This window comes from Terrapene carolina, unplaced genomic scaffold (assembly GCF_002925995.2).
Source record: "Terrapene carolina triunguis isolate 2854851 unplaced genomic scaffold, T_m_triunguis-2.0 Scaffold837, whole genome shotgun sequence".
NCBI classification, from domain to species: domain Eukaryota; kingdom Metazoa; phylum Chordata; order Testudines; family Emydidae; genus Terrapene; species Terrapene triunguis.
The window spans coordinates 4,581,481-4,592,626 of record NW_020665188.1 but is presented as its reverse complement, the minus strand read 5'-3'; the positions used below and the strand labels follow the sequence as shown (position 1 = coordinate 4,592,626).

At 49.6% G+C, this 11,146-nt stretch overlaps 1 protein-coding gene across 1 annotated transcript in view; it reads right to left on the bottom strand.

The window, feature by feature from the left end:
* The window catches only part of RNF168 (ring finger protein 168), a 30,757-nt gene extending 25,306 nt beyond the window's left edge, over positions 1-5,451 (bottom strand). Inside the window, exon 1 of the mRNA XM_024217526.3 lies at positions 5,034-5,451. The gene's annotated coding sequence lies outside the window, so the exon portion shown is untranslated. The remainder of the gene's footprint in view (positions 1-5,033) is intronic.
* Positions 5,452-11,146: the final 5,695 nt, after the last annotated feature.

Here is an 11,146-nt window from a genome sequence, read left to right as displayed (position 1 = left end):
AAAAAAAAAAAAAAAAAAAAAAAAAAAAGTAAAAGAAGCAGTGAGAGGCAAAAAGGCAGCCTTTAAAAAGTGGAAGTTAAATCCTATTGAGGAAAATAGAAAGGAGCATAAACTGTGGCAAGTGAAGTGTAAAAATATACACCTCTACCTCGATATAACGCTGTCCTCGGTAGCCAAAAAATCTTACCACATTATAGGTGAAACCGCATTATATTGAACTTGCTTTGATCCACCGGAGTGCGCAGCCCCGCCCCCACGGAGCACTGCTTTACCCTGTTGTATCCAAATTCGTGTTATATCGGGTTGCATCATATCGAGGTAGCGGTGTAATTAGGAAGGCCCAAAAATAATTTGAAGAACAGCTAGCCAAAGACTCAAAAAGTAAGAACAAAAATTTTTTTAATTATATCAGAAGAAGAAAGCCTGCTAAACAATCAGTGGGGCTACTGGACGATCAAGATGCTAAAGGAGCACTCACGGAAGATAAGGCCATTGCAGAGAAACTAAATGAAATCTTTGCATTGGTCTTCATGGCTGAGGATGTGAGGGAGATTCCCAAACCTGAGCCATTCTTTTTAGGTGACAAATCTGAGCAACTGTCCCAGATTGAAGTGTCATTAGTGGAGGTTTTGGAACAAACTGTTTAATTTAACAGTAATAAGTCACCAAGACCAGATGGTATTCACCCAAGAATTCTGAAGGAACTCAAATATGAAATTGCAGAACTAACAACTGTGGTATGTAACTTAACATTTAAATGAGCTTTTCTACCAGATGACTGGAGGATAGCTGATGTGATACCAATTTTTTTAAAAGGCTCCTGAGGTGATCCCAGCTATTACAGGCCGGTAAGCTAACTTTAGTCCCAGGCAAATTGGCTGAAACTATATTAAAGAACAGAATTGTCAGATTTCAGAGTAGCAGCCATGTTAGTCTGTATCCGCAAAAAGAACAGGAGTACTTGTGGCACCTTAGAGACTAACAAATTTATTTGAGCATAAGCTTTCGTGGGCTACAGCCCACTTTGTCAGACACATAGATGAACATAATTTGTTTGGGAAGAGTCAACGTGTTTTTTGTAAAGGGAAAAAATGCCCCACCAATCTATTTGAATTCTTTGAGGGGGTCAACAAGCATGTGGACAAGGTGATGCAGTGGATATAGCGTACTTAGATTTTCAGAAAGCCTTTGACAAGGTCCCTCAGCAAAGGCTCTTAAGGAAACTAAGCGGTCATGGCATAAGTGGGAAAGTCCTTTCATGGATCAGTAACTGGTTAAAAGATAGGAAACAAAGGGTAAGAATAAATGGTCAGTTTTCAGAATGGAGAGGGGCAAATAGTGATGCCCCCCAGGGGTTTGTACTGTGGCCAGTACTGTTCAACATATTCATAAATGATCTAGGAAAAGGGGTAAACAGTGAGGTGGCAAAATTTGCAGATGATACAAAACTACTTAAGATAGTTAAGTCCAAAGCAGACTGCGAAGAGCTACAAAAGGATCTCTCAAAGCTGGGCGACTGGGCAACAAAATGGCAGATGAAAGTCAATTAAATTCAGTGTTGATAAATGCAAAGTAATGCACATTGAAAACATAATCCCAACTATACATATAAAATGATGGGGTCTAAATTAGCTGTTACCATTCAAGAAATTGATATGTATCAATCAATACTGTCTCCCACAGTATTCTTGCCAGCAAGTTAAAGTAGTATGGATTGGATGAATGGACTATAAGGTGGATAGAAAGCTGGCTAGATCATCGGGCTCAACGGGTAGTGATCAACGGCTCGATGTCTAGCTGGCAGCCGGTATCAAGTGAAGAGCTCCAAGGATCAGCATCTTCATTAATGATCTGGATGATGGGATGGATTGCACCCTCAGCAAGTTTGCAGATGACACTAAGCTGGGGGGAGGGGTAGATAGGGTCCAGAGTGATCTAGACAAATTGGAGGACTGGGCCAAAAGAAATCTGATGAGGTTCAGCAAGGACAAGTGCAGAGTCCTGCACCTAGGATGGAAGAATCCCATGAACTGCTACAGACTAAGGACCGACACACGGACAAGGGCTCTAACAGTAGGTGTTAAAAGCGACAAAGAGTCCTGTGGCATCTTATCAACTAACAGACGTATTGGGGCATAAGCTTTCATGGGTGAATAACCACTTCATCAGACGCATGTAGGTGTTAAAGGATTTTAGAGATGTTGTAAAGGAGCTTAGCTTTAAGGATACAGTTCCAAATATTTTGGGGACTGTTCATTTTTTAACAGGATAAATAACTTTTATTTGATCTTTTAAGTGCAAGCTGTATTTTATGTTCACACTTCAATAGTTGAGCAGATTTGTTGGTAACTATTCAGCTGATTCATTTACAGAAGACGGGCTTTAAGAGGAGTGTATGCACATGTTGCCATTACAGTGACTGAACTATTCAGTGCCAGGATACCTGAATAAATGGACTCTCTTTTCATGAATATTTAAATGGGCAAAGCAGGAGAAAAGTATTAGACTTAAAAGACTATCTAGTTTTGGATTTATAAGGATTTTTCTATAAAAAGCACAGCTGTGTATCCAGTATGATGTTCAGATTTAAAGGTGTAAGGCACAGAGGGGCACTTACACCACAGCACTGAGGGCTGCATTGGCATCTCACCAGCAGCTGGGGGTTTGCTCTCCATTTGGATTTTTCAGAGCAAGCACTTGCCTGTATTTTTGCCCACATGAATAAGAATGGGGTTTCAGCAGTTACCCCTCCCGCCCAACTGCTCCTCTTGGCCCCCCTCCCATGCAGGGCCTCCTTCCCCCAACCTGCCCCTCACCTCCCAGTGAAGTAGGGTTGCCAACTTTCTAATAGCACAAATTCGAACACCCTTGCCCTGCCCCTGAGCCCCACCCCTTCTCCAAGGCCCTGCCCCCAACTCACTCCATCTCCTCCTCCCTCCCGCATCGCTCAACTCTCCCCCACCCTCACTCACTTGCTCCCTCATTTTCACTGAGCTGGGGCACGGGGTTGGGGTGTGGGAGGGGGCGAGGGCTCTGCCTGGGGGTGCAAGCTCCAGGGTAGGGCCAGAAATGAGGGGTTCAAAGTGCAGGAGGGGGCTCTGGGCTAAGGCAGGGTGGTGGGACCAGGGACGAGAGGTTTGGGGTGCAGAAGGGGGCTCCACGCCAGGGGCAAGGGGCTCGGAATGTGGGAGGGGGCTCCGGGCTGAGGCAGGGGGGTGGGGGGGGGGAGGGCGTAGGGGCTTTGGGCGGGGGGGGGGTGTTCCAGGGTGGGGCCAGAAATGAGGGATTTAGGGTGCTGGAGGGGGCTCAGGGCTAGGGCAAAGGTGCGGAAGGGGACACAGGCTCCAGGAAGGAGTTTGGGTGTGAGGTGGCTCTGGGCTGAGGTGCAGGAAGGGGTGTGGGGTGCAGGTTCCAAGAGGGATTCTGGGTGTGGGAGAGGGCTCAGGGCTGGGGTGTGGGACGGGACGCAGGATGTGGGAACGGGAGGAGGCTCAGGGCTGGGGCACGGGACGGGGCTCAGACTCTGGGACAGGGCAGGGGGTTAGCATTCAGGGTGTGGGCTCTCGGAGGGAGTTTGGGTGCATGAGGGGGCCCAGGGCTGGGACAGGGGTTGGGATGCAGTAGGGGGTTCAGGGTGCAGGCTCCGGGCAGGCAGCACTTACCTTAGGAGGCTCCCCGGAAGCAGTAACATGTTCCTCGGCTACTAGGCATAGGGGCAGCCAGGGAGCTCTGCGCGGTGAGCACTGCCTCCACCTGCAGGCAGCACCCCTGCAGCTCCCATTGGCCACGGTTCCCAGCCAATGGGAGCTGTAGAGCCAGTGCTCAGGCCATGCCTGTCCCTCCACCTAGGAACCAGATGGACATGTCGCCGCTTCCGGGAGCTGCGTGGAGCCAGGTAGGGAGCCTGCCAGCCAGGGCCATCCCTACCAATTATGGTGCCCTACACAGTCCGAGCACCTGCTTTCCCTCCCCTCCCCTCCCCCCCGAGGGTCTGGGCTGCGCTCAAGGCCTGGGGGGCCAGGGAGGCAGGAGCTGTGGGGGGCCGCTTTGGGGGGCTCCACAGGCCCAGAATGGCCCAGGGGATTAGCAGGGGGCCTGGCGCGGGCAGCAGAACAATCCAGCATCAGCCCACTCCGCCCCCCCCCCCCCCAGCCGTGTCGCTTGGGGGAGGGGGAAGGACCGCCCTCCGCACTCACTGGTGAGAAGCGGAGCAACGCGACTGGTGGAGTGGAGAGGGCTGGGGCCGGGTTGCTCCGCTTCCCGCCGCTGCTGGTGAGTGTGGGTCAATGGGGGAAGAGGTGGAATGGGGGCAGAACGGGGGGGGAGGGGCAGCAGGGGGATAGGGCTGGCTGCCAGAGCTGCTGCCGCGTATGCAGCACGCAGCTGCCTAGGGCACCATGAAATTTGGGGCAATTTGGTGCCCTAGACAACTGCATATTCTGCATATGCCTAGGGACGGCCCTGCTGCCAGCCCTGCACCAACTGGACTTTTAATGGCCCAGTCAGCAGTGCTGACCACCAGGGCTGGCTTTATGAACTGTGGGGCCCGATTCGAATACCCGGCAGCGGTCCGAGGCTTCAGCAGCACTTCGGCTGCAGGGGGGTCCACTCCGGGTCTTCCTGAAGGACCCCCTGCCGCCAAAATGCCACTAAAGACCCAGAGCGGACCCCCCCGCCGCTGCCGAAGTGCCACCGAAGACCCGGGTGAGTAAAAAAAATTAAAAAGGCACCTAAGGCACAGGGCCCGATTTCAGGGAATCGGCCTAAAGCCAGCCCTGCTGACCAGAACCACCAGGGTCTCTTCTCAACTGGGCTTTCTGGTCAAAAACCAGACACCTGGCAACCCTAGCAATGGCTCCAGGGCCTAGAGCCCTCTTCCCCCCCACGCTCAGGGCAGGGGCCCAGAGACCTGTTACCTCCAGGAAGCAACATAAGCTGGGTCTGAGGCCTCCACTATCCGCCGCCCCAGAGCTACAGCCTGATACTCACCACCCGCCTCAGCCCCAAGCCACAGGACTGCAACGGACTCTTACCCCGCTCTCGGGGACAACCAACTGACGTCATCGCGTCAGGCGCGCGCGGCCCGCACTTCCGGATCCCGCCGCTACCCGCCTATCCCTGGCGCGCCGGAGGGCGGGAGCCGCGGCCTGGCTTCCAGAAGCACCTCACTGTTGGGACTCTGCTGCCGCCTCCCCGCAAGGGAGCGATGAAGGAAGGAGAGGCCAGGGCTATTGAGGGGAAGGGCCGGGCCCCAGCCCCGCCCTCTGCTTGCCTGGCTTCGGACGCCCAGCCCCGTGACAGGGCCTGGCCTGGCTGGCCCTGCCCGCGCCTCGGCGGCGAGCAGAGACCTCTCATTCCCGGCAGGGCGGGCCCCAGGAAAGGGAACGCGGGGAGACGACGCGGGGCTGTTAGGCGCCACTCGTGGGTCAGAAGCCTGCCCCCCGGCCGGCCGTGCCTGCTGCCGGGAGAGGCCTGGGCGCGGCTGGGAGCTACTTGCTGGGGAGGCACAGCTGAAGGTGGCGGCTGCTGTTTGACAGGGATTCCCCTTCCTACACCCAGTCTGGGACCTTAGCCTGCTCTGACACTGCTGGCCGAGTGGAGCGGGGGGAGCGGAAGCCAGGCTATAGCTTGATTTTAGTCAGGCTTTTGGCGCAATCTCTCATGACATAATAAACCGACCAGGGAAACGTGGGCTAGGTGAAATTACTATAAAATGGGTGCGTAACTGGTTGAAAGACCATAAGTATAGTCATCACTGGTATCCTAACCCCCCTTGTAGTACAAGTACTACAAGTCCTCCACCCGCCCCTGCAACCCTAATTACAAGGAAACTCTTCAATGCACCCCACACCCCCTGTCAACAGCCACTTAAAGTATCATCTTTAGCTGGAATTAGAAACTTTTTTAACATTAGAGATACCAGGGTATTATGATAATAATGCAAATTTTTAGATCCATATGGAAAAACCCTGGCAGATTAAATTATTTTTCTAGTAATTGGCAAATCTTTAAAAAACCTGGCCATGACTGTCAAATACTGGCCAGATGTTAACCCTACCTGCAGGGGTCAGGCCTGGGTCCAGTACTATTCAGTATTTTCATTAATGATTTGGATAATGGAGTGGAGAGTATGGGCAGGTCTACACTTACTTCCTGGTCCTGCCATAAGCAATCGATCTTCTGGGATCGATTTATCGCGTCTTGTCTAGACATGATAAATCGATCCCGGAAGTGCTCGCCGTCAACGCCGGTACTCCAGCTCGGCGAGAGGAGTACGCGGCATCGACGGGGGAGCCTGCCTGCCGCGTCTGGACCCGTGGTAAGTTTGAACTAAGGTACTTCGAATGTAGCTGAATTTGCGTACCTTAGTTCGAAGTCAGGGGTTAGTGTGGACCAGGCCTATGCTAATGAATTCTGCAGTTGAGACAAAGCTGAGGGGTTGCATTCACTTTGGAGGATGCACTTAGAATTCAAAATGAACTTGGCAAATAGGTAATTGATCTGAACTGGGACCAGTGGTATTCAACATATTCACTAATGATCTGTAAAAGGGGGTGAACACGGCCATGGCAATGTTTTCAAATGACACAAAAGTATTCAAAAATTTTAAGTCCAAAGCTGACTGTAAAGAGTTACATGGGGAACTAACAAAACTGAGTGACTGGGCAACAGGATGGCAGGCGACTTCAACAATGACAAGTGCAAATAATCTCAATCTATCTCTATCTCTCTTTATATAAAAATGATGGCTTCTAAATTAGCTGTTACCACTCCAGAAAGAGATCTTGGAGTTACTGTGGATAGTTCTCTGAAAACTTCAGCTGTGTGCAGCAGTGGTCAAAAGGGCTTACAGAATGTTAGGCACTATTAGGAAAGGAATAGAAAAGAAGACACAATATCGTAGCACCAATATTTAAATCCATTGTGCACCCACACCTTGAATATTGTATCCAGTTCTTGTCTCCACATCTCAAAAGGAATATAGTGAAAGTGGAAAAGGTTTGGAGAAGGGCAGCAAAGATGATCAAAGCTATAGAATGGCTTCCATATCAGTAGAGCCTAAAATGATTAGGGCTGTTAAGATTAGAAAAGAGACGATTAAGGGGACATATGACAGAACTCTATAAAATAATGAACAGTGTGGAAAAAGTGAATAGAGACATGTTACCCTTTTCCACAATACAAAAACCAGGGGTTAGGCAATGAAAGTAATAGGCAGCTGGTTTAATACAAACATAAGGAAGTACTTTTTCACACAACACACAGTCAACCCGAAGAACTCATTGCCATGGGATGTTGTGATGGCTAAAAGTATAACTGGGTTCAAAAAAGAACTAGATAAGCTCATGAAGGATATGTCCAGCAACTAGCAATGACTGTTAGCCAAGAGGGTCAGGGATATAACTCCAAGCTCAGTGTGACCCTAAACCTCTGAATGCCAGAAGGTGAAGACATGGGTGCATCTCTCCAAAATTGCCAGAGTCAGGATACTGTGCTATATGGACCATTGGTCTGATCCAGTATGGCAGTTCTTATGAAATCAACAAGATGACATTCAGTAAAGACAAGTGTAAAGTACTACCCTAAGGAAGGAAAAATCAAATGCACAACTACAAAATGGAATAACTGGCCAGGGTTAGTGCTGCTGAAGAGGATCTGAGGGTTATAGTGGATCATAAATTGAATATGAGTCAGAAGTGTGATGAAGTTGCAGAAAGGGCTAATATCAGTCTGGGGTCTATTAACAGGAGTATCATATATGAAACACAGGAGGTAATTGTCCTATTCTAATCAGCACTGGTGAAGCCTCAGCTGGAGTAGTGTATCCAATTCTGAGTGTCACTTCATAAAAGTTAGGGATAAACTGGCTCGAGTCCAGAGGTGAGCAACAAAAATAAGAAGTTTAGAAAACCTGACCTATGAGGAAAGATTAAAAAAACTGCACAAGTGTAGTCTTGAAAAAAGACTGGTAAATCTTTAAATACATTAAGTGCTGTTGTAAAGAGGATTATGATCAATTGTTCTGCATCTCCGCTGAAGGTAGGACAAGAACTAATAGGCTTAATCTGCAGCAAGTGAGATTTTAAATTAGATATTAGGAAAAACTTTCTAGAGTAGTTCAATTCTGGAATAGGCTTTTAAGGGAGATTGTGGAATCGCCATCATTGGCGGTTAAGTACAGGTTGGACAGACACCTGTCAGGGATGGTCTAAAGCAGTGGTTGTGACGTTATTGAGAGGAACTGGGACCGTATAGATCATTGTTGCAACCAAGGTCCTGTAGTGGCACCCAAATCTTGTATAAAGGGGGTCAAATAGGGTGTCTGAGACAAGGTTATGGTTTACTGGTTGTGATTATGCTGCCTATATGTGTGTATCAGTTTTGTAGTGGAAGTTATGAATATTGGCTCTATACTGTCTGTATTGCAAACTTATGCTATGCTTCTGGGTGACATCCTAGACAAGCTGGGGTTAGCTCTGCCTAGCCTGCTTGATGGCCCATTAAGGACCATCAGCTATACAATGGACCCATTGAGAAAAGGCAAATATGTCTTTTGGGGGGAGAGATAGCTCAGTGGTTTGAGCATTGGCCTGCTAAACCCAGGGTTGTGAGTTCAATCCTTGAGGGGGCCATTTAGGGAACTGGGGTAAAAATCTGTCTGGGGATTGGTCCTGCTTTGAGCAGGGGGTTGGACTAGATGACCTCCAGAGGTCCCTTCCAATCCTGATATTCTATGATTCTATGAGACTCAGCAAAGTATGCAGGAACTGGCCCACATGACTCCAGACTCCATTTTGCTGTAATTTTCCACAGTAAGAACAAAGAGGTGTTCTTACACCTGGAAAAGACTATATAAGGCTGATGCCTCATCTCCATTTTGTCTTCAATCCTGCTTCTTGCCTCTGGAGGGACTTTGCTACAAGATGAAGCTTTGAACAAAGGACTGAGGACCCATCCCAGCTGGGGATGTATTCCAGAGACTTGATTTGAACCTGCAGTTTATTCTATCTCTGCTGCAAGCCTGAACCAAGGACTTTGCCATTACTGTATGTAATTGATTCCATTTAACCAATTCTAACTCTCATCTGTATCTTTTTCCTTTTATGAATAAACCTTTAGATTTTAGATTCTAAAGGATTGGCAACCGCGTGATTTGTGGGTAAGATCTGATTTGTATATTGACCTGGGTCTGGGGCTTGGTCCTTTGGGATCAGGAGAACCTTTTTTCTTTTATTGGGGTATTGGTTTTCATAACCATTTGTCCCCATAATGAGTGGCACTGGTGGGGATACTGGGAAACTGGAGTGTCTAAGGAAATTGCTTGTGAGACTTGTGGTTAGCCAGTGGGTTGAGACCGAAGTCCTCTTAGTCTGGCTGGTTTGGTTTGCCTTAGAGGTGGAAAAACCCCAGCCTTGGGCTGTAACTGCCCTGTTTAAGCAATTTGTTCTGAATTGCATTCTCAGTTGGGTCCCGCCAGAACCGCATCGTCACAGTGGTCTCCAAACTTTTTTGATCGCGCACCCCTATCAGTAAAAAATTTTTGAGCACGCACCACCTGCCGCGCCGAAGCAAAAAAAAAAAAGCCGCTCGGACTCCTTCCTGACGAAGCAAAAAACAAAACAAATCGCTCCTCCTGCCGCACACCATTGGTTGTTTGAAGGACCGTGTGCTGTGGCTGGCAGTTGGAAGCTGTGAGCTTCAAAGGAAGGTTTGAAAGCTAGAAGCCTCTGGTAAGTGGCTGAGCCTTAATCAGTGGGCGGGGCATTCATACAGGCCAGGGCTTTATAAAGCAGCACACAAGCGACCAGGGAGCTTTTGCGACCAGGGGCTGCTAACAAGGAGTTTCGCAAGGGAGTTGGGAAAGGGGTGAGGGTCCCTTGCCGGTTCTATCTGTTTTCCCTTTATTCCCCTTAAAACCTATAAACCAACTACATTCAAAACTTCTTGCTTAAACAATCCTTTCAGCGGACAGGGGGCTGCAGACGGGAGTTTGAGAAGGAGTTTGACAGAGGGAGGCTTACAATGGTTAGGAAGACCCGCAACACCTGTGCCAGCACTGCTTCTGTCTCCTCCACCTGTGCCTGTAGCCAGACAGAGCGCCTGAGCATGGATGCTTCTACCCAGATCCTGGTGTGGTTTTGCAGAGACTGTAACTTGCAATTTCTACTTACTGATATCCAGGCTGGGGGGACCATCCAATGTGAAAGGTGCCTGCTGGTGGAATCTCTCAGGCAGCAGGTGGGAGAGCTACAGGAGGAGGTGGCTAGGTTAAGGAGCATCCGAATCCACGGGCAATTCCTGGACAGTGTCCATGTGGAGACAGCTGAGGTAGCTGTCCCAGTACACAGGACTGCTGATACACCACTGGTGGAGGAGGAGATGGCTCAGGGTGGACACTGGCAGCTGGTTACTTCTGGCAGCAGGCAGTGCTCCACCCCTGCTCCGAACCCTCATGCCGTGGTAATAGGTAACCGTTATGCTCTTCTTGATACAGGAGAGAAGGAATCACCCCCTACAGTAAAGGAGGAGAAGCCTTGTACCCCTAAGGCTGGGAGGTCTGCTGCCACCACTGCAAATAGGAAACGTAAGGTAGTGGTGGTCGGAGACTCTCTGCTGAGGGGGACAGAGGCGTCCATCTGTCGCCCTGACATTTCATCTCGGGAGGTATGCTGCCTGCCGGGAGCCCGTATCCGAAATGTTACGGAGGCATTGTCGAGGATTATCCAGCCCTCTGACTACTACCCCATGCTACTCATCCATGTGGGCACAAATGATACTGCACGGTGTGACACTGAGCGGATCAAGAATGACTACAGGGCTCTGGGAGTACGGGTGAAGGAGTTTGGAGCGCAGGTGGTATTCTCTTCGATTCTTCCTGTCAAGGGTAGGGGCCCGGGCAGAGACAGATGCATCATGGAGGTGAATGCCTGGCTGCAAAGATGGTGTCGCCAGGAGGGCTTTGGCTTCCTCGACCACGGGATGCTATTCGAGGAAGGACTGCTAGGCAGAGATGGCGTTCACCTTTCGAGGCGGGGAAAGACCCTATTTGGACACAGACTGGCTAACCTAGTGAGGAGGGCTTTAAACTAGGTTCGACGGGGACAGGTGAGCAAAGCCCACAGGTAAGTGGGGAACATGGAGACCT